This window comes from Sorex araneus, chromosome 6 (genome assembly GCF_027595985.1).
Source record: "Sorex araneus isolate mSorAra2 chromosome 6, mSorAra2.pri, whole genome shotgun sequence".
Classification (NCBI taxonomy): domain Eukaryota; kingdom Metazoa; phylum Chordata; class Mammalia; order Eulipotyphla; family Soricidae; genus Sorex; species Sorex araneus.
Genome location: NC_073307.1, coordinates 36,550,756 through 36,567,221, shown reverse-complemented (window position 1 = coordinate 36,567,221; position 16,466 = coordinate 36,550,756). Strand labels below are relative to the sequence as shown.

Genomic DNA, 16,466 nt, shown 5'->3' with positions numbered 1-16,466 from the left:
AGTGGGAACGTGGCATCCTCTTGCCCCATTCTAACTTCGTCCACTAGTGGGTTTTTTTAAATTCCTTGTGCAAGAGGCGGCAGAAGCAGAGACAGGAAGAGGACAGAGACTCAGGTAGTATTCACGTAAGAGAATTTCTTGGTGAGAGTCCCACGTGGGAGAAACTGGTGTTTCAGACTTTCAGAGTGTTCAAAGTGAGCACACTATAGGGTGGATCAGAAATCACAAATACTTCTCTGAACAGGTGCAGAATGACACTATCTTTGTGAGGATAGAAAATAAAGATGTAGAAAAACTCCCAGAACTCTGGTGTCAGCCAGCTGATGATAGTATTATGGTGGCAAGCTCTTACCCAATGAAGCCATTACTTCAGAACTTTTATTTTTTTTTTGGCTTTTTGGGTCACACTTGGCAATGCATAGGGGTTACTCCTGGCTCTGCACTCAGAAATCACCCCTGGCAGTGCTCAGGGGACCATATGGGATGCTGGGACTTGAACCCGGGTCGGCCGCATGCAAGGCAAAGGCCCTACCCTCTGTGCTATCGCTCCAGCCCCAGAACTAACTTATTTGAAAATAACACATTTACCTGAGATTTCTCCCATGGCTTCAGGATTGATAGCTGAAGCTTTTTCTTAAAAAGAGATAAACTCTAAGAAGGTGATTCCACCCACCATTTTAACCCCTCTCACCCATGGGTAGAGATGCATGAAAAGATAAGGTTCAGGGGCTGGAGCGATAGCACAGCAGGTAGAGTGTTTGCCTTGCATGTGGCCAACCGGGCTCGATTCCCAGCATCCCATATGGTCCCCTGAGCACTACCAGGAGTGATTTCTGAGTGCAGAGCCAGGAGTAACCCCATGTGAATTGGCGGGTGTGACCCAAAAAGAAAAACAAAAAGATAAGATAAGGTGCTAGAAACTTAAGCAGTAAGGCTAAGTTGGCTGAGGCCAGCCTCCAGAATCGAGTTGGAGTTGGAGTGAGTCTGGCCAACGCCAAGAGCAAAGTTGGCCTGGACCTTAGGACTTGGTTCAGGGTCGTTTCTGTCTCACCAGGCCCTCACACGTCACTCCACAGCCAGTCCCAATGGTCATTTTACTGGGAGCTGCCTCATATTCATTCACTCAAAAAGAGACCTCATGGCCTCACTCAGCTTCATCTGGGCACCCCACCCTGACCAGTCCAGTGTTCATGACAACCAGACCTGATCTCCGGCACTCTTACATGACCCTACCTGGGGTGCAGAGCTGGGCAGCTGTAGAACTCCCTTTGGCAAGTGAGGAGCTACGTGTTCCCCACAACCCCCCAGCACAGGATGACGGCATGGGGACCACACCCAGCCCTTTCCCTTTGGTGCCCTGTTACCCAAATTCCCGGCCCCCAACCTGCAGACTGTCGTAGGAAATGAATAGGCATCTTAGTTTTTAAGGACAGTGGGCTTGGAATGGGGGTAAGGGGTAGTTTGTATGTTGGCAACTGTTCTTCTTTTTACTGGACAATTGTGTAGGGAAAATGGGCAGGAGAAAATGTGTCAGTACCACTAAGCAAGTGAGAAGTGCTTATGTATCGGAAATATAGACAAGTAGGGGATCATCAGAGCATCTGGTTCTGAACTAGTTCCTCATTGAGGTTTGTTCCTGATTAATTTGTTGTTCCCTCCTGTGTGAATTAAGGTTCTTTAGAATCTCGTACAGGCACTTTTCATGTGCCAGTGGTGCTATTAGGAACATTCAGACCATAGAGTTAAAGGTCGGCCAGTCCTTTTCTGGGGAGATGGTGAAGCGATTATTCAGTGGTTCCGGGTTGACTCTGTCTGCAGAGGTTAAAAGAGAATCCTATCTGATTCCTCTGGGCTAGTGCCTATCTATTTGTAGAGTGCCAGGGGGCAAAGCATAAGCATGACAAGAAGCCCAGGGTGTGTTTTTGGTCTTTCATTTTTTTTTTTTTTTGTGAAAGGCGGTTAAGAAGCCTGAGGTGACTGTTCCACGGGCAGATTATAGTGGTTCGTACTCGGAAAGCGAGGGAGCTTTCCTTTTGTGTCTTGTACTGGAGAAAGTTGGAATTTTGTGGTAGTGAAGAGAATGGGAAGATAATTTGTTTTCTGTTGTTTATACTGCAATCAGTGGGGGGCATAGAAGTTGAGTATATCAGGAGGGAGGTGCAGAGAATTCACTCTGCATTATAAAAAGTTTTTTTCTGTCTGATTAAATAGTCTGCAGGTCCCAACTTGTAACTTTGGGACACAATTTTTAAAAAATTGCTATTTATAAAAACAATTAGGATAACATACATTTAGGAGAAGAAAGGGTTATTAAAACTTTATTCAAGGATCATATAAAATAGGACTGGCTGGCTGAGTATCAGTGCCAATGTACATACAGAAGATAAGCTTCTTTCTCTATAATAGGTTTCAGACTTTATTAGTATAATTATTTCAAGATAGCATGTGTGAGTTTATTTTTAATTTTTAATCATGATTTATTATTTTTATGAAATAATGACCATTTAGGTTGTAATTATAATAGCATATTCTAAATGTCAGAATGTTCTTTAAATGATAGTCTTCCTTTTTGAACCTGAATTCCTTGTGGAAAAAAAAATCTAGTCGTTATTTTCTTTAGAAAGAACCAGCAATTTGAGTCTACTTTATTACTATAGGTCTAATAGGAAACTTTTGGCAATAATTGTTTAATGACTCATGTGGTAATTATCCATTAAAAAAAACATTCTTTTAGATATCTTCCAGAATATTAGAACGACATAAAGCAGATCTTTAAAAATTAAAAGCAGTTGAATTATGACTATTTCATTTTAAAAGTCAGCTGTAATGGTTTATCTTGCCCACATTTTTTTAAAAGTCAGTTACTGATGAAGAAATGTCTGTATATTTAGAATTCAATACTCAGGTCCTGCTGGATCTCACCGGGGTTACTTATCTTTATTTCAGTACAATAAATGGATTGCTAATCTTACCCCGTCACTGTTTCAAAGTAGATGATGGATTTTTGTTTCAGTTTACAGTTCATTGTTTTTAGTACAGTTGTACTTTATTATACACATGAAGGCTTATTACAGAAACAACCAGATTCACCTTTTGTTTAATCATTAATAGTTCTGTTTTATCTGTAGAAAAATGACTTGAATATGTAGCATTACATGAGCCTTGGAGAACTTATTTGCTTAGTTTATAAATATGCAACCACATTTTGTTTTCTTTGCCTATAATTTTTGCTACTTAAAATAGTAAATAGCTTATTTAATGAGCTTCATTATTATTCCATTACCTTCATTTTGTTTAGAATCGAGGTTTTTTTGGAAGTTATAGGATTTTTTCCCTCTTTTAGCAATAAGCCAAAGTAATTTTTATTTTGGTAGATGAAGAAAATTAACAAACGAAAAGTCAAATTATTAGTCTGTTTTGGGGCCAGTTTCTTTTGGAATCAGAATTTATATATATTTTACAAAATGTAATAAATTTGTGTAGTTTAAAATAAAAACATTAAAGGGTGTGTTAAATAATCATTTGTTTTGGTTCTGTACATTTGTTCCAACAAGACTTAGATACATGATATATTTCTAGTATTTGGACATAATAGGAAAAAAATCTTTCTGAATATTTTGCAAAGAAAACACAGTCTTTCTCAGCAATTAGGCCTTATTGATGAGAATGAGATAATTTTATCCTAATGTGTTTTGTAGTGAAGAAGTGAAAAGTCACATTTGATTCAACTTTTATGAAAACATTATCTCAATTATTAATGTGCCCTTTTTCCCTTGAGATAAATTAATCTCATTGCACATGGTTTCCCCTTTCTGCTTAGCATCAGAACTTAATATGGCTAGACCTGAGGAATGTACACAGTGTATACTTACAATCTTACTGGAATAAAGTACAGAAGTTTAAAGTAAAGTTGCAGTTTAAGATAGGCTAACCTTCCTCGGCCTTTCAGCTCAGAGTCTGATTAGACAAGGAATTTTAGCAACAATGACAAAATTAATTGCTTTTACTTTCACCCTCAAAAAATAATCTGGTAATTATAATAATGTAGTGACTTGTTAGGATTACAGTCAAGGTGCTAGAAAGGGATTTAATTTTATAGGACCTGTCTTCTCTTTGCCTGAGTAAATTTGTCTCATTTTCATTTGCACTGTGTAAAAACCTTCATTATTTCTCCTCAGAAAAAGGGGATAACATGTGGTCCTTTTAGTGGTTTGGTTTTGTGCCATAAAATTTTAGATTTAATAAGAGTTTTATTTTTAAGCAAATGGTCTATTTTTCATCATTACGATTTAGCTCAGGTCAAAAGACATTAAATGAAAAGCAGTATTAAAAATATATTACACATTGGTAAATGTTTATATTTCATAGCCATCACAGGTAATTGGCACTTGGCACTAAAGGAAATGAATTGGTTTTATATTTTAAATGTGTTCTGTGTTTCTATAAATGACCCACGTTCCATTCATACACACTTGTGTATATTTAGATGTTGAAAAAAATTTAAAAGGAATCATTTCAGATTTAATTAGAATCATTTAAAAATTAAACTGTAGTCATATAAAAATTACTTCAGTGATCATATTGCCATTATTTACTCCATATTTTTCCTTTATAGTCTTTGGCTCATTTTAGCTCAATTCTCCAAAATAGCAGGGAATCGAATTCGGTAGCCATCACAGTCTTATCTAAGTGAAAACTGTGTTTCTTAGCAATTTATCTGTAAGATACTAGACTGTTTGTCAGCTTGGTTTTGAAGATGTTAATTTTGTGAAATCCAGATAATTTCACCTTAAAAATAAACCATAGTAATGCGACTCTTGTGTTTTAAATTATGCAGAGTAACAGCTGGTGTCTCTCTCTGGCTTTGCCTCATTGGATTGGAAGATGCCTTTTCGAGGGGTGCCCATTTGATAGAGTGTGAGCATTTTATAATTTTACATAAACTCTAAAACCATCTGCTACCTCTTGGAATGGTTTCCAGCATTGTGCTGAAAATTAAGACTTCATATTTAAGGGGGCTGGGAAAGGTTCCTTTCAAGTCCCTGTGCTTTTCTCTTTGGTGTGTCTGTACCAGAAGCCTTGGCTTTCTAAAAATGACTCTGACGAAAATGACTCTGCTGTGAAAAATATGGTAACGGATGTTTGGAAGTTCTCCTATTCAGTGAGGCTTGTCCCTAGTCTGCGCGTGAGCGTGACAAGGTTTGCTTTCTTGTGCGCGCTTCCTAAGGAGGGTTGTGTTTCACGGATTATTTCTCTCTTCACCACTTCAGTTTATCTCTCATTTACAGATTGCTGCTTTGACTGAGAGTATTTTGTCCATGAGAAGAAAATAGTTCACAAATATTTCCAGGTCCCTATATGCATTTTTAAAAATATATTTAAAAGTAGGGATAGAAATGAAAATCAGTTCTTCGAGATTGAGGGACACATAACTTAGCCTTCCCGCTCCCCCAATCTCCGGTGGCGGCAGCCAGGGATCTGATGAGTGTGTGATCATGGTAATGCGGAGCACAAGGACCCTCTGGGGAGCCCTGTGGTTCCCCCGCATCTCCAAAGGCAGTTTTCATTGTTCAAGTCCATCAGTTGTGTGCCTCAGAAATCCCGTAGACTTTGTCAATGCAGGACAGGTTTTAAACGGTGGAAGTGAGTATGAAAGGCTGCTTACTTTGGGGGAGCTGTGTCCACTCTCCCATCCTGTCTGTTTGGAAGGAAGGGTGTGGTGAGGCATTGAATATGAGGCCGAGGTGTATAAGGTGGAGGGGTGGGGTCATGGCGGTGGTTTGCTATTCTAAAGAATATCTTCTCAGGGCCACCGTGATGCGACTCGATTTTTACCTTCCTTCCTTTAACGTCCATACTCAAAACGATTCCGTGAATTCAGACATTCCTTGTGTATTTACACAAGAAACACAGACTCCAGCATAACTACTTAGCATAAAAGCCAGCGAGGCTGGAGCGGAATCTCCTTCTCCCTAGTAAGCATTTGCCACCTCACTCAGATAAGTTACAGAATTCCATTATCCAAATTGTTACACATGTGTGACAGAGGTTGACCTTTCGTCATGTCAATCCTTTCTGTGGAGGCCCCAGGCTCCAGGCTAATGGCTCAAACCCTGATTTACTCACTGTAATAAGGGCAGGAGGTCGAGCAATTGTCAGGCTGCCTGTTCGTACTCTTCTTGGAGCCTGGTTGAAGGCTGTTAACACAAAGCTTTTCAAAGTGAATTTACAACCAGCCCCACTGACAGAGGCCAATCAGTGCGCCATAAATGTCAGGTTAGTGAGATTGAGCAGTAAGTAAAGTACTGACAGCAGCTCGCTATTGGCTGGAATCAATTGGCCAAGGTTTAACGGTGGAGGAGGAGAGCAGTCTCCCTGTAGTGGCCGGGGGGACAGAGGGGAGCACCCTGGGCTTCCAGGTGGAGGTTTTTTTGTGAAGGGGAGGGTAAGAGTTGGGAATCCCGTTCCCCGCCGGTGGCCTCCGTGCATCTAGCATCAATCACATTGCTGTGCTTCGCACATGGGCAGCTGAGAATTGCCAAGGTTGTGTCCCCTAACCTGACATGCATGGGTCAGGAACGGAGTTAGGTAGGAAAGAGCAGCAGTGTGACAATATGCGTCTCTCAGAGTGGAGGTGGAGGGTAGGGGCCACATGCAGCATGTCGCAGCTCCTGGCCAGGTTGTCTGCTTATGTTTTACCATCATCCTGGGGATTATTTCCACCCGGGGGAGGGAGTGGGAGGCGGGGAACCCTTATAAACCCGCACTCGGGCTCTTCCTGGGGCTTAGCAGTGGGAAACTTTCCTGGAAGTCACTAATGAGTGATTATGGGTTGAGGGTCTGAATATCCGTGAGATGTGGTTTCCCCCACCAGACGGAATGTTTTTATCATTTTGTGTAATGACAGCTGGGACAACAATTCATTTAGCTCTGAAGGCATCAGCAGTAAAATGGAGGAATCCATTAAAATGCTGTATGCAAGGATTTATAAATTAGGCAATTTCCCTGATTATTGCAATCATTTACAAAATTGATTGTTCCGGTGTGGTATAGACAGATCTCAGCAACGATCATTGACAGCAAGCACACGCTCTCATATCTATAGCTGCTGGTCACTAAACCAGGTCACTATTCCTCCCACAGCCCCCCTGCCTCCCCTCCCCCCCACCACAACTGCTTTCAAGGTCAGGTAGACTTTTAGAGCTTAGAATCCAGAAGTCCCATTTGTGTTCCCAAGGGACCCACCTTGGTTGTAGAGTCGGTGCACGGTGTCATAAAGATTGCAGCCATGGAATGTTTCTTTTTACATTTTAGGCCTACTACTGACAGGGGGAAGGGGTCTCAATCTTGAGGTGCCTCAGATCACCAGAACAGATTTTGATTTGATGCCAACTTAAAGGGAAATAATTTTTGCCACTTGCAACTATAAATATTTGTTTGAAGATCTAAAAGTCAATAATGCATTTTATTTGTGGGGCCTTAGAGTTCTAATTATCCAATAGATATACCGTAGAGTCACTGGATTGGGGGGTCGATTAATTCTAGAAGGCATAATAAAGACATTGTCACCCGTGTGAAATGCTCAAAATGCTGCAGATTTTCCTATATGAGAAGACACAGCACAAGTTCGCCGGGTGCTTAATCACTGACCACAAACCACAGAGTTGCCTTTATTCCTCAGCTCTCTGCGAGGACGCCCCACAGGTGGCTGGCTCTCTGGCACTGGCTGGGGTCGCTCCCCATGCAGTCGAGGCTCTGTGCAAAATAGCTGACTGTATACATTCGCTTTCAATCATCATTTTGTTTTTAAGCATAATTTCCCCATTTTGGAATGGTAGCACAAACCGAAACTTGTCAAATAGTAGTGCTTCAGGATGTGACTTTCCACCGTGGGGAAGGCAAAGCAGGTTTCACTGGTCCTGATGAGAAAACAGGGCCATTTGATCCTGAGGTCCTTGTTGGTTTCACAAAGGGAAATGCCATGTTTTGGGTAGTCCTGTGACACCTTGCTTGTATTCCAGTCTTGTTGCTTCCAAGCCAGATGGTCACTTTCATTTTTGTTTGTAAAAGTTACTGTTTAAACTTTTCTAGTTACTGGAAAAGTGTGTGTGTGTGTGTGTGTGTGTGTGTGTGTGTGAAGTCTGACCCACAAAGTCTCATACATGCAAGGCTGTGCTTGACCACAGAGCCACATCCCCAACCTAATGTACAGCTTATAAACCCAGTAGGAAAGGAGCATTTTCATGTCATTATCTTGATATTCTCTTCTTGTTTTTATTTAAGTATTTTCCCCCTACCACTTCTGGTTTTTGTTAAGACTTAAAAGCCATTTGATGAGATCTGTCTTGGGTGAACTGTAGATGAGGCGCTCTATATTCCAGATGTTTTTGCCAGTGCCCTTGTCCGTCTGTTTAATAAACTCAAGTCTGCCACATGCACTTGTGAAATATCGGTAAGGTATTTGGCCCATTTTATTAAAAACAAACTGCGGGTCTCATTCTCAGTGGTCATTTTAAATTAAAGCTGCCTCTGATAATGAAGTGTCTTCTGTAGAAACATTTGGGGTAATCTAATTCAGTAGAAACTTCTTAAGTGCTTTTTAATTGGAATCAAATTAAATGTAATCAAGTCATGTTTTCAGTGTCTTGTAAAGCAGCAAGATCTAAGTGTTGTTAGCACTGGGAGCATTATTGTTGATCGCAAAAGTAGCAGTGGAGAATTCACTGGTGGATGCTCCCCACACCCCTCACGGGAGAGAGCCCATTAATAAAGTCTGGGTTTGAATGCAGTACTTTGGAAACCTGTTGCATTAGTCTCAAATTGATACCTCTATTCATGTGTAATGTTAAAAAGAAATGCACAGAGTAGCTGAGTGAGTGAGAGAGAGAGAGAGAGCTCTAAAACATATCAGACTCCTGAGGAAAGTGCTTCCTTTTGTTTATTGCCATGTAAAATTGGACTTGGATCATCCCCAAGGTGAAAACTGATTATTAAACTTGAAAATTGTGGGAATAAACTTCCATACTAAAAGTTATTCATGCTTATGTTAAGAAATTCAAACTACGAGGTGTTATAGACCAGTGGTTATGATTTTTGGTGGTTGGGCCATACCTATTGGTGTTCATGGACTATTCCTTGGTTCTGTTACTGACCTCTGGAGGTGCTCAGAGTTTGAACCAGGTTGTGACTGCTGTAGCCACATGCAAGACAAGTACTTCATGTCCTGTATTATCTCTTGTCTGTTGATGATTTTTAGAATGGCCCTGGTAATAGAATTTCCATTTTTTTTTACTGAATCCCGGTCTTGGTAAAGGAGCTTTGCTCTCTCTCCCTGCAGCCACACACCATTTTTACAGCAGCCACCAAAGGCCTCACTGCAGCTACAGGCTTACCTGCCTGTGTTTTCATTTCGCTCGTGAATCAAAATCCTGTGTCTAGTCCTTTCCTCCCTCTCTATCTTCCTTGTAACAGAGAGTATGCAGACCCTTCTGATGTTGAAGAAATTCTGCTCCCGATACTTTTGCATGTTTCATAGCAGCTGTCTTTAATAAGACCAACATATTTCCCGGCTCCACAGGAACAATGTAATAGCATTTCTGCACAGAAAGGAAAGAACATCTCTGTTTGCCTTGCTTGTACCAAAAGGCATTAACCAAAAAGGAACAAAACTTTCTTGAAATACTTTCAGGGAAATGGCTTAATTTACTGGGTACCTCATTTCTACATGTGAAAGAACTCTTGTACTATTATTTAAATGAAAGGCAATCTTTATTACTTTCATTTAACCAAACAAGATTTTTTTTTGATTCTTTTTTTGGCAGAAAGTTGATGCTATGCTATGTAACATGGGAGTGAATTGACTCCAAAATAATATTTGCTCTTGGGCATCCATATTTACTTGATTTAAGCCTCAGTTGCTATTCGTTTCTAGCCCTCCAAGAGCAGGGTCCTGATGAGGGATTGATGGACCCAGGGCAAGCTGTGAGCTACCCCGGCATCAAAATGGGTCCAGGCCAAGTGCCCCAATACTTAACTATAAGTAAAGAGCACGGTCATGGACAAACTCTGTCATGACCCCAAAGAGGTAACTGAATAAGGACCCTGTTGGGGTTAGGAAAGACTAACCTAGCCTGAGGACTGTGGTCTGGAAAAGAGTGAGATGTCCCCAGGAAGAACCAAAACTTTCAGCTTAATATACTTTTCACTGTGCTCATACAAAATGACATTGCTAGAAATATAAGAAGTCAGTTGACTATGACTATTTAAGTGGATTACACGGAAGAGCCTGGCAAACTCCCCGTGGCATATTCGATATGCCAAATACAGTAACAGTAACAGGTCTCATTTCCCTGACCCTGAAAGAGCCTCCAAGATGAGTAAGGAGAGGCTGCTAAAATCTCAGGGCTGGGACAGATGGAGACATTACTGGTGCCCGCTCGAGCAAATTGATGAACAACGGGATGGCGGTGATACAGTGATACATTTTTTGGCAGAGATTTTAATAATTGTTAGGTCTCTATTAGGAACTGGAGGATAGCATGTTGAGTAGAGTCAGCCAGAAGGAAAAAAACACAAACACAGAATGAACTCACTTATCTGTAGAATATAGGATACTGGGTGAGGAAATGTAGTAAAAGGGGATGCCTAGATGATGTTTAACCCCAGTGTTGAGAGTAGGACAGAGATGGAAAGAAATCAAGGGGGGGAAGAAGAAGAGGAAAGTAATGGGTGAATAGGCATCAGGGCTTCAGTTATACCAGTGATATGAGTGGTATAGTCATATATGTGTTTGATATACGTTCCTATGTTCATATATATTTATGAACTGAGAATATGTATGTATATCCCCAGTTCTCAACAGAACTGAGAACATCAGACCTAAGCAGTATCGCCTGGAACTCTGTAATGTGCCTGTCAAGTGGACAGGTGGGGACAGGGTGGGGATTGGGTTGGGGAGGGAATACAGGAACTTCCCGGTGGAGGGAAGCTGACACACAGGTGTCGTTGAGATATTATATGCCTAAAACTCAGTTATCAATAACTTTGTAAATCTGTTATTTAAAGAAAGAAAGAAAAAGCATATTTATTAGGTCTCTCATGGACTCAGCACATAGCCATAAAGACTCCAGTCATTTGGTGAAACAAAAGATTACTCACAGTAGACCATGATCTATGCTTGGATTTAATTACAACAAAATCCAGCTTTTGTACTAAAACACAAGTCTCTTTAGACTGCTAATAAGAAAAGATTATGTCTTAAAATGATACTACTCCACGTAGATACAAATATAACTATTGGATGGCTTTAGTGGTTTATTTTTGCGGGGTGGGCAGGGAAGTCTCCCAAGTAGTTCTTAGTCTGGAGAACCCTCCTGGTCATGCTGAGCCATCCTGATAGGTCTATGTGAGGGTCCTGATGATGTGATGCTACTTAGTCTGAGTATCAGGGATTACCTGGTGGTGTTTAGGGGCCTGCAGGCTGCACCAGCAGTGTTTGGAAGACCAGCTGGTACAGGGTGTCAAACTGGGGTGGACCACATGCGAGCTCTACTATTTCAATTTTAATTTTATTATTTTTTGGGAGGTTGTACCTCACCCAGATGTGCTCATGACTTAGTATTGGCTCTCTGCTGGTGCTTAGTGGATCAATGCAAAACATGGGGAACCATGTAGGGTACTGGGGATCAAAACAGGGTTAGCCACATAAAAGCAAGTGCCATACCTACTGTACTGTCTCTCTGACCTCAATTTTGATTTTTGAAACTTCACATTTCTAGTTATGGGGCAGATGAAATTTTCCCTTGCATTCACCCAGTAAATGAAACAACCCCTCTCAACCCTCTTTTCAGAGAAGTGGTTTTCAGTATGAAAGAAATAAGGAGAATGACATAGTAACAGCTAGAAAAATCACAAGGATGCACTAAACCTGTAGGTCTTTTGATCGTGAACCTCAAAGCAAGAGCAATTCATCAGGTCAGTTTGACACTGGATATTGGATTCTGAATAGGAAAATATCTCAATGCTTAGCATATTGTGGCTTGTCAATAAATATTAAATGACAACAAATCAAGTTTGCTGCTGCCCATCAAAATATGTGTGCAGCTATGTGTACTAGTAAATACCCCCACACCAGCAAATAGTGCAAATGCTGTGGACCCCATGAAAAGCAAGGATTCCATGTGGCAGAAAATTTTAGATCAAGTACTCAGCATGAGCACCAGAAGAATATATCAGTGAGAGCAAAAATTGAGACAAAAAAATCAATATTTCCCCTTGGGTATATTTCACAATTATTTCTCTTGTGGTGTACATTGAGCTTTTACTTTAATGATAATAGCCTAAGCATAGGTGATAGACAAAACATTTTATAACTAGTTGAGTCTCACATACGTGGCCCCCTGCACATCTATTCCTCATAGATTCCTGCTGCATAGATTCTGGCTTAGTGTCCAGAGCTTGAGCAAACAAAGCTGTGGAGAAAATGAGACATGAGAGAATGATCTCTAGTGGGTAACAAAGGTTCAGATTTGCATGATGAAGGAATTCAGGAGATGGCTCACACAATGATGAGAGCACCCAGAAACACTAATGAAGTTTCACAGGAGTTGGATTTTGTTACAACTTACAAAAGAAAGTTCTTCGTTTTCAGAAATTTGCTCTCTAGCTTGGTCCTTCTTAAACTCAATATTTATCAGTCTCCAAATATGAGACATCAAGCAAAATTCGACCTTGGGGACAGACCCCCTAAGAGATTGGGAGTCCTGACTGGGACCCGGGAATCTTTTCTCAGGTGGTCCTGTAGCTACCCTTGAAGTCACAATGTCAGCTCCCGCTTTCTCTCCCTCTGCTGCCTCTTCCTTGTCTCCCCTACACTTATGTTAGTGGGCCACACCTGACAGTGCTCAGGGCTTACTCCCGGCAAGTGCCCTACCCACTGTACTGTCTCTGATCCAACTCAGCTATGCACGCGCTCACTTTGCTTCTTCTGTCTAGTCTCCCCACTGGGCTGCCCCATGACTGTGTGAATTCTAGTCTCCACCTGTCTTTCCTTTCTGTTCTGGCTTGGTCAATCTCTGGTCATTTATAGATAGTCTCCTCCCATACTTCTTGCTGCCCTCCCGACACACAGATAGGGAGGGAAAAGGTAGACAGACTCAACGGAGGGACGGATGGGGAGAGATATACATATTAAAGATCTCCAAATAGCCAGCAGCCCATCTGATTGCCATAATTTCTATATTCTGGATTTCCCCACCCAGCAAGTCTCAAGGAAGCACTGAAAGCCATACACAGCCTATGACGGGCAGGTCATAACTAGGACCTAAGTAATCAAGGTGCACTTCTGGAGGAGGGGGCCTGTCTGGGAGCATAGGCCTGAGTGCACACTCTCCCTGGATGTGAACTCAGCAACCACAACCCTGCTGGGTTCCTAACAGGGCTCCTCCACCGTGCCGCTCTCCCTGGCTCTCCTACCAGCGGCTTCTGTGCCGTCTGTGATCACAAAGAGATACCAGATGCTCCTTGTGGGCTCTTTTCCACCAAGTGCCAGTTTAATCGTGAACAAGTGCCTCCCTTGCCATCTCCCTCCATGCCCCAGGTGTGCCCATTCAGGGTGCAGCTTTGTGAGTACCTGATGGGCTTCCCATCTCACCTCTTCGTCCATGCTCCTGTTGGTGGTCTCAGCAGCTCCTTGCAAAGGACAGCTCTCAGACTGGCATGTCCACCCTGATCTCCAGTCTGTCCTATGAGACTCCAACTTGGATGATCTGATAGTTTTTTGTTTTGTTTTGTTTTCAGTTGAGCTGGGTAACTCAGCATCTCCCCCTGAAGGTGCCTCTCTGTCCTTTTTTTTTCCTTTTTGGGTCACACCCAGAGATGCTCAGGGGTCAGTCCTGGCTCTGCACTCAGAAATTACCCCTGGCTGTGCTTAAAGGACCATATGGGATGCTGGGAATCGAATCCGGGTCGGCCGTGTGCAAGGCAAACGCCCTACCCACTGTGCTATCACTCCAGCCCCCTCTCTGTCCTTCTTTTACAATGCTTTTAGAGGCCACTTTGACATAGAAGTCCAGTGTTTGGGAGTGATGCTAGAGGTTGTAATACGGTTTTTAACTCCTAACCACTCACATGGTGTCTGTCATGCAAAGGACAAGGACATCTTGTAAACATGGTCACTCTGATAGCAGCATAAGTGTAGTCAAGCTGAGAGTTTGTGCCAGGAGCTTGGCTTGGAAGGGCACAAGGTGGGCAGACAGCAGAGCTTCATTCATCATCAGCATGGTTCCATAATTAAGGATAATTCTTTTTTTTTTCTTCTTGGGTCACACCCGGCAATGCACAGGGGTTACTCCTGGTTCTGCACTCAGGAATTATCCCTGGCGGTGCTCAGGAGACCATATGGGATGCTGGGAATCGAACCCGGGTTGGCCGCATGCTAGGCAAACGCCCTACCTGCTGTGCTATTGCTCCAGCCCCAGTTAAGGATAATTCTTTGCAGTTTTCAGGTGAAGGCCCAGAGGAATTAACTTGCCCACAATTGTAGTTAGTGCAGGTTGGATTTCCACTGTAGAGTCCTTGCTCTTAGCCCGTCCTTTGTTTTTCTACCTGTCCCTTCCTCCTGGGGGCCCAAGCTGGCGTTACATCACAGGGCCCATGTCTGCCGTAAACACCTCCCCAGCAGCTGATCCTGACCTCTGAGACTGGATGTGAACTTCCCCTCCCTCCCAGTCTCTGTTACCGTGGACACTTGTCAGGATTAGCCTGCTGTGTGTATTATTCTGGAACATTGAAACACCCCAACCTTTAGAAAACATCATGTATTGGGAACTTGGTGTGCAGGAGGTGTTGTTGGGCTTTGCTGAGCTGACATGACTCACTCTGCTGTCAAATCCTGGAGGATAGTGGGATCCCAAATACTCACGCTGGGGACATGGGACAGGGTTAGAAATACTTTTAGGAGTACCCAGGGCAGGGAGAGATGCCTTCCTCCTAGGGAGATCAAGAAAAGAAGGAACGTGATCTGAGACCTTGGAGATTAATTCACTGTGAGCCTGGGATAGGGGAACGTTTTTGTTGGGGGATTGCGCTCCCTTCTCAGTGCAGGTCTGGTCCTTCCAAGCCCAGCTCACCTCCCTCTGCCTGCCCTTCACTCCAAGTCTTTGCTTACTGTCGTTAATGTCTTGCTCATTTGCCCTGCTGGGGTTCTCTCTTCTTATTCTGAGGTTCTGTCTTCTATCTTTTCCTTTGAGGTCACATCTTCCATGAATTCTTTTTCTGTTTGTTTGGTTTTGGTTTTTTGGCCACACTCAGCAATGCTAAGGACTTTGTGCTGGGTTTGTGCTCAGGGATCACTCCTGATAAGGTTTGGGGGACCATATGGGGTGCAGAGGATTGAACCCGAGTCAAACACGTGCAAGGCAAGTGCCATACCTGCTGTACCATCTCTTCAGGCTATGGGAGCTCGTTTTGAGTGCCTCTTTCATCCTCCTTCCTTCCCACGTTCTTGGCTATTGCTGGCCTTTGGCTCTATTGCCTCATCTGGCCCACAGCCTACATTCACGTGATAGACTCAGGCTTCAGACAGGCCAATAGGAGACCACTCTTGTCAATTTGTCATCCTTGAGTCGCCTACACTTTTGTTTGCCAAACCTGGTGCCGCTGTGAAGGTGACAGCTGACAAGAGAAGTGATAGAAGAAGGAATAAATGAACCTGTCCCTGCTTGGTGTGTGGGGTTAGAGGTTGATGGGATAGATAAATTCAAATGCATAAGACTTTGCTTTTGATTTTCAGTATTTTTAATTCAATTTTTGGGCCTTTGGACCATACCCAGCAGCGCTCTGAGCACCTGTACTGAGCACCTTCACCCTGGTGTTCTCTCCACCCCCAAGACTGAGTAGGTAGTCAAAGCTGACTTGGCATTTTATTCCGAGCAAGCTGCATGCCAGGTGAGTAGTAGGAACTGACTTCTGTTCTAAAAAGCTCAATCCAGGTGTTGTGCAGAAGGATCTGTCTAGGCTTTGGCGGGCCTGGTTGCTCTTAGGAGGAATCCAGAGAGGAGGATGAGATGAGACAGGAATTCAGAGCTGTGTGTTAGGGTTGGTATTTAGATCCTTCAGAGAGAGTGGGGTTTTCTGGGAAGGGAAGAGCGTGGATAGAACTTGAGTAAACAAGGCTGAGCTGTACTTGGGTGAGTTGGATCTCTGAGTCTGGATTAGCTCTGCAGAGTGAGACCTGTGGTGAGTCCTTTGCCTCATTTCCCTCCCCTACAGCAATAGGGGGCTGGAGCGATAGCACAGAGGAAGGGCGTTTGCCTTACATGTGGCCGACCGGGTTTGATTCCTCTGCCCCTCTCAGAGAGCCCGGCAAGCTACCAAGAGTCTCTCGCCTGCATGGCAGAGCCTGGCAAGCTACCCGTGGTGTATTCGATATGCCAAAAACAGTAACAAGTCTCACAATGGAGACATTA

General features: G+C 42.9%; 1 protein-coding gene across 2 annotated transcripts in view; it reads left to right on the top strand.

The window, feature by feature from the left end:
• The window catches only part of PRDM6 (PR/SET domain 6), a 116,913-nt gene that overhangs the window by 10,056 nt on the left and 90,391 nt on the right, over positions 1-16,466 (top strand). The gene's annotated exons all lie outside the window — the stretch shown is intronic.